Source organism: Euprymna scolopes, chromosome 22, assembly GCF_053919585.1.
Source record: "Euprymna scolopes isolate OS-2025 chromosome 22, ASM5391958v1, whole genome shotgun sequence".
NCBI lineage: Eukaryota > Metazoa > Mollusca > Cephalopoda > Sepiida > Sepiolidae > Euprymna > Euprymna scolopes.
In genome coordinates this window covers 100,139,512-100,146,835 of record NC_136503.1, presented here as the reverse complement: position 1 = coordinate 100,146,835, position 7,324 = coordinate 100,139,512, and the positions used below count along the sequence as shown (strand labels likewise).

The 7,324-nt window shown below is 36.9% G+C and overlaps 1 protein-coding gene across 1 annotated transcript in view; it reads left to right on the top strand.

The window, feature by feature from the left end:
* LOC145243788 (glutamate receptor ionotropic, delta-1-like) overlaps positions 1–7,324 on the top strand; it is a 72,679-nt gene that overhangs the window by 48,124 nt on the left and 17,231 nt on the right. The gene's annotated exons all lie outside the window — the stretch shown is intronic.

Here is a 7,324-nt window from a genome sequence, read left to right as displayed (position 1 = left end):
TTCGGTGTATTTAATAGAGTCTGCTTGAATATGTATGTATACGTGTGTACGTGTGCGTTTGCATGTCTGTGCGCGCATGTATGTTGGCGCGCATGGATTGTCTCCCTTTTACGAAGTTGTCTCCCTTTAATAGTTATAATTTAAACATTAACCGTTTTAATAAGATCGTTGAAAATAAATTAGAGCCTTTAACAAGAAGTAGTTATAAATACACGAAAATAAATAAAATATTAAAAAATAAAATAGGTACTTATACAGTTTAATCAAGATATTGAAAAATTAAAATATTGCAAAAAAAAAAAAAAAAACAAACGTTATAGTGTACGTACTCGTTATGGGATGAAGTTCTCCGAAAAAAAAAATCCACGTAATTTGATCAAGTAGTTTTCTTTTTCTTTCTTTTCTTTTTCTTTTTCTTTTTTTCTTTTTCTTTTTTTTTTTTTTTTAAGGAAAATCAAATTTTAACGAGATCGATCGTATCGTCGCCAATTGCCTATTTACAGATACGAAGAGGGGGTGCCTTTAAACGAAAAGTTGATTAACAAAGGACAAAATGCGGTACTTGTACAGTTTAATCAAGATATTAAAAAATGAAAATATCGTAAAAAAAAGTTATATTGTACGTATCCGTTTTGAACTGAAGATCTCCGGAAAAAAAATTTCGGGTTTGTATTACTGTACACATAGATTCGAAAAAGTTGTCAAAAAAACAAATATAGAACAAATAAATGTTATCAAAGGCAAGATAAGTTACTTTTCTACCTATCTGGATATATTTTTCGTGCTTTTATTCAATGTAACATGTTTATTCAGCTCGAAAAGCATACAGTGTTTACCGATGTATTGGAAAATTCAAAATGGCGCCCGACACTCTCTTTAACACGGTAAGTTCAGGAAAAGATGTTATAAATAATAAACTAGACAAAATACTGTTAGAAACTCGCTCATTATATGTTACCGTGACATAAGTTGACATATATTCGGTGTTTTTTAAATAGTATTTTATCTAGTTTATTATTTATAACACCTTATAACACCTTTTCCCAAACTTACCATGGTTAAAGAGAGTGTCGGGCGCCATTTTGAATTTTCCAATACATCGGTAAACACTGCATGTTTTTCCAGCTGAATAAACATGTTACATTGAATAAAAACAAAAAATATATATCCAGTTGGGTAGAAAAGTAACTTATTTTGCCTTTGATAACATTTATTTGTTATATATTTGTTTTTTTGGTAACTTTTTCGAATCTATGTGTACAGTAATACAAACCCAAAATTTCACTTAATTTGATCGAATAGATTTTTTTTTTTTTTTAAGCGGAAAACATGTTTTTATGACAGCACGTTGAAGGCAGACATCTTGGATTTTTAAAAAATTTTTGTTTGAATTTTAGAAACGCCACGGAGAGATAACTCCAGTTAAAGCACCGACACTCCCTCCCCATCTTTAATACTAGCTTTTCTCCCTAAAAATCAAACCTTTTACTCGGTATCATAACAAATTTTTTTCCGCTGTAAAATAAAAACTACTTGATGAAATTAAGTGAATTTTTTTTTTCGGAGAACTTCATTCCATAACGGATATGTACAATTTAAACTTTTTTCGATATTTTCATTTTTTTAATGTCTTGATTAAACTGTACAAATACCCAAAATAAAAAAAGGTTAAAAAGAAAAAAAAAGGACATCTAAACTTATAAAATAAGTAAAAAAAAAAAAAATCTAAAATATTTATCTTTGTATTTTTCCTGCCCATGTTTCAAAATAATCTCGTCAAATTTTGACAAACTTTAAAGCGGTGATTGGAATTGTCTCCCCTGGCACTCCCTCCTCATGATCGAAAAATCAAGATGGACGCTACTCGCTACTCGATCGATATCCTTAAAATTTGATTTTCCTCTGTAAATAAAAAAAACTACTTGATTACAACACATATTCCCTGTAAACGTTAGGCCGAGGAGTTTAAAAGAAGTACTTTCAGGCAATGTGTTCTTGGCCATTGCAATTGGTGGTAGAGAAGGTTTCTTGTAGTTATTGAAGGAAACAAGCTTAGTCTTAGCAGCATTGAATGAGACCAACCATTTTTGTCCCCATTCCACTACAGATTGGAGGTCATCCTCTAGTGTTTCTGCCATTTTCTTGGATATGTGTTCATTTGTTTTCCCCTCATATCTGTTATAGAGAGTGGTGTTATCGGCAAATATACCCATCTCCGAAACAATATTATCAGGGAGGTCGTTTATGAATATCAGGAACAATAGAGGTCCAAGGATAGACCCCTGAGGCACTCCCGCATTTATGTCATATTGTTTGGATGTACGTCCGTCGAGGACAACTTTGATTTTTCTACTACTTAAGAAGGATTTAATTACGTTATGAATTCTTCCAGTGATTCCATATGATCTAATTTTCCTTAGAAGACCATCGTGCCATACCCTGTCAAAAGCCTTAGATATATCAAGGGCCACCGCTCTACCCTCCCCTGTTTTATCCAATGAACGGTATATACGTTCAGAAACTACAGTTAAGATATCTGCTGTTGAACGGGCTTGCCTGAATCCATATTGTTTGTCAGTCAGGAGTTTAGCAGCTGTTAGGTGCTGGACTAGGACTTGATTAACTAAGGACTCAAATATTTTGGCGAAAAGCGGGAGGAGGCTAATGGGGCGATAATTTAGTGGGTCAGTTCTTTCACCAGAATTCTTGAAGACTGGTACCACAGAGGCGGTTTTCCAGCAGTCGGGAAAACAAGATTCGTTAAAGCATTTATTGTAAAGTTTGGACAGAACTGGAGCAACCTCGGCAGAGCATTTTTTTAATAGCACAGCCGGGATGAGATCTGGTCCACATGCTTTAGAGGTGTCTAGGTTTTTTATAATAGCATGTACTTGAGAAGGGGTGATTTTCAAATCGTCAAGTGTGGCGTCTGTTCGCAGAGGAAAATCAGGGAGTGAGTGGTGTACCGAGTTCAGTGTGGAGTTTGAGGCAAACCGACTGGCAAGCAGATTAGCCTTGTCAGTTGCCGTGCAAGCAACCTCATGATTGTTTGTTAGTGGGGGAATAATTGACTGTCCATTATTAACTACGCTGTTGTAGATTTTCCAAAAATCCCGGGTTCCTAATTTCTGTGCTTCGATGCACTTTCTGGTGGTTTCAGAGTAATCTGACTTAGCTGTGTCTATCACTCTCTTACAATTATTTCTAGCTTCTATAAACTTCTGTTTATTTGAGCTGGACTTATTTCAGTTGAATCTGCGGAACGCATGCTGCCTTTGACAAATGGCAGCTGCACAAGCAGAAGTAAACCATTGGGGGGAGTGGGGCTTGCTATAGTATTTCCGTGCGGGAACATGTGCTTCAATAGCAGTTTTGAACCATTCAGTTGTCTCATTTGCACACTGTTCTGCTGGAAGAGTAAAGATATTTTGCCATGGGGCATCTCTGATGAGCTCCCTGATGGCTTCCCAATCAGCCTTTTTGTAATACCTCGTTGTTTTGAGTAGTGGGTCTTCAGTTTTAGGGCGAGAATTTAGGCTGATTTCTACCATTATCACAGCGTGATCAGCATTCCCGAGTGGGCTGTGGGCATTTGTTGTACAGTCATTGGGAACCGTTGTCAGAAAGAGATCTAGAAGTGAGGCATGTTGATCGTGCTGATCTGGGAAACGTGTCGGAAATGTAACCAATTGAGATAGGGAATGAGATATAGAGAAGCTAAATAAAGAAGTAGTCAATCATCTCAGCAAAAATAACCTTCTTAATGACATGCAATATGGTTTCCGTTCTGCTAGATCTACAGCAGACGTGCTTACAGTTATATCTCATAGGATTGGCGAATCCCTCGACAGAGGCTTCCTCTCTAGGGCAGTTGCTCTTGACATATCAAAGGCCTTTGATAAGGTATGGCATAAAGGTCTACTCCACAAGATCTCCAGTCATTGTATAGCTGGAAATGTCTTCTCAACTATTAAATCATTTCTCTCTGATAGGTTCTTAAGAGTAGTGGTTGATGGACAGAAATCAGAAGCTCTCAGTATTAATGCCGGAGTCCCTCAGGGGGTCCATCCAGGGTCCAACTGTCTTCCTGATCTACATCAATGATCTTCCAAACCACATTCTTAGATCATTTTTAGACATTTATGCTGATGACACTACCATCTATGGTAGCACTTCTAAGACCGTAAACGACCAAGTTCTCTCTGACTCTCTCTCCTCTGATCTCCAGCATGTGGTACAATGGGGAAAAAGTGGCTGGTTACTTTGAATGCATCTAAAACCAAGCTTCTATCTTTACATGATCAGCTCTGTTGCTCAGCTGCCATCAATCGAAATGAATTGCTCTCATCTTGGGGAGGCTTCATGTTTTGACAAACTTCTGGACTTGACCTTTACTCCCGACCTGAAATGGACCACGTATATTAAATCTGTTGCCAAAGTCGCTGGAAAAATGGTTGGATCCTTCTACCGCTCCAGTAGATATCTCACTCCTGATGCAATTCTCTACCTATATAAAAGCCAGGTTCAGCACATGATAGAGTACTGTTGCCTCATCTGGGCAGCAGCTGCTAGAAGCAGCTTATCCTGTCTTGACAGAGTTCAAAATAGACTTCATCGCTTAGTGGGTGATGCCCTTTTCTCTTCCCTGCAACCTCTTTCCCACAGAAGAGACGTAGCGAGCCTGCTTTACTGTTATTTTCATGGCAGGTGCTCATCTGAACTTCGATCTCTGGTCCCCCCTCGCCAGACTTTCACGAAAAACACTCATCTAGCCAGAACCACTATCAACAATTTCCCATACTCTCTTCTATGCCTAAACCTAAACGTAGATTCCATGAACAGGGCTTCTTTCTTAGAACTGCTCGCCTGTGGAACTCTATTCCGTTTGCCTGCTTTCCAGCTGACTACAACCTGATTGTCTTCAAGTCCAACGTAAACAAGTTCTTATTGAACCGTCCCCCTAAGTAATCCAAGTTACAAAATTCCCACTAATGTTTACTACGCTAAAATCACAATGACTAATGTATACCCATTAACCCTTATCCTCGATTCGCCTTTGGGCCTTGATAAGTGGTGACTCCCATGTAAATAAAAAAAAAAGCTTATTTATATTTCTGGTAGTGTTCTTTTGCATAGAAATTCATCCGATAAGTATCGAAAATCGAAAAAAATCTGATTTTAAAAATAGTTTTTTTCTTTCTTATAGATAAAAAATAATATTTACATGGGAATATTTTACGTTACACCGGTGTAACCTTGGCCGGTGTAACATAAAATATTCTCCTTTAAAAATTCTTCTTTTTTATCTATAAGAAAAAAAAGGCTATTTTTAACATCGTCAAGCCCAAATATCAAACACAGACAGAATTTGATGAACGACATTAGTATTATTATTTTTGTTTATTATTTTTTTTTTTTTTTTTTGCAAATTAGTCCACGGGGCAAATTATTCCTCTTAATATTCAATAAAGGATTGATTCTATAAAAATACATACGCAATCTGTATAAATTAAAATATCATGTTTAAAAGTGTTGTACAACCGGGCAACGTCGGGCGACCAACTGGCATTAATTCATTTTAACATTAGCATTGTTTACACACGTTTAATAATTTTTTTAAAAATTCAAAATTGCAAAATGTTAAAATATTAAAATGTTGATAATAGAATTCTTATCAAACTAAGTAAAATGAATAAATTCACCATTAAAATAAATATTTGTGAACATATTTTAATATATCTGATATGCATTTGAAAATTTCATGTCGACATTTTATTATTATTTTTTTTTTAATTAAGAGGTGTCTTTAATAAGTTTCTAAAGTTATTTCATATGAAATAACTTTAGAAACTTTTATTGAGAGTAAACATGTTAAACTCTAGTCCCCTTCAAAGTAATCTCCTCCGACTGCAATGCACTTGTATGGTACTATCGCTTCCCCAGGGAGGGTTACTTGGTTGAGAAACGTTCTGGGAACGCAATCAGCTCCCCGGGGGAATAAACAATATCCACAGATAAGCACATGAAAACATCAACAAAAACGGGTCGAGATGTCGGTGGCTATTATTTGGGGTTATGCCGTGGACTATTTTTAAGAGTCAATCTTTCGTCTAAAGACAACATTTATAACACTATCAGCCGATCACGGGCGTGCAACCGGCGTAACATGTTACACAAAACGGTCCCATGAAGATGTGAGGATGGACCAGTCGTTAGAGTCGGTGTATCAAGAAGAAAAGCATACCTGAGATGTTGGATGCGGGTGCGTGGCTTCCCCATCCTCTCAAGATGATATCTTCACCCTGGTGGCATTTGGATTGGAATCTTCTTTCTTCATCCTCTGGACCATTTTGTTGTTTAATGGAGACATTAATGGCAGACACAAGAAAACACATAACATGACACAATCGTAATATTTATGAAACATAATTGACTATTTATTCTACATTATGTATACAATATATATTACAAAAAACAATCTACAGTTGATAATCTTCGAAATTAAACTAACTAACCTTACTAATGATGAGAGGAGAGGGAGGGCTATGGAGAGACCGAAATATGCCTGCTTACCTCATACTGTCCGGACGAAAAGGAGGTCGATAGAGGAAAGGGAATTATGGGCTGCATTTCTGTGCATCTCCGCGCTTATGGCCAAATCACCACCCGGCCATGCTGAAGAGTGTGTTAACAACCATGGCACTGAAATATAATGCCCCACTTGTACTGTTCATACGTAGAAGTCCTCTTGTGTGAGGATGTCAATGACCCTCATCACAGCCTCTTTCATCTCCTCAATTGTCTCATAACGACAGCCTCTAGGGTTTGCTTGAGCTTAGGAAGTAACCAAAAGTCACAGTGAGCAACGTCTGGACTATGGAGAGGTTCAGGAACTGTCTTGATACCCATCTTGGTCAAATAGTCTCTGACAAGGATGGAGCACCCTTGAGACAAATTTCACACTAATCTTCCGCATTTTCAGTTCCTTACAAATAATTGTGTGTACAGTTCCCACACTGCCATCAAACTGTGCACTTATTGTCTCTATAGACACACGATGGTCCTTATCCATGAAATTCTTTATTTGGCCAATCAACTCTGGTTTTCTGACTTTTTTTACTCCTCATACAATTTTCTTCCTGCTTTCGTTGGGTTTCTTATGCCACTCAAAAATTGATACTTGATTTATAAAAGATGGTCCAAACGTAGTCAGAAACATTCCATACGTTTCTATGGCATTTTTCCAAGTTTAAACCAGAATTTTATTGCATATCGTTCTTCTAAAGTGTCTTTACAGCAAGATTGCATTTTTGAAATTCATCAG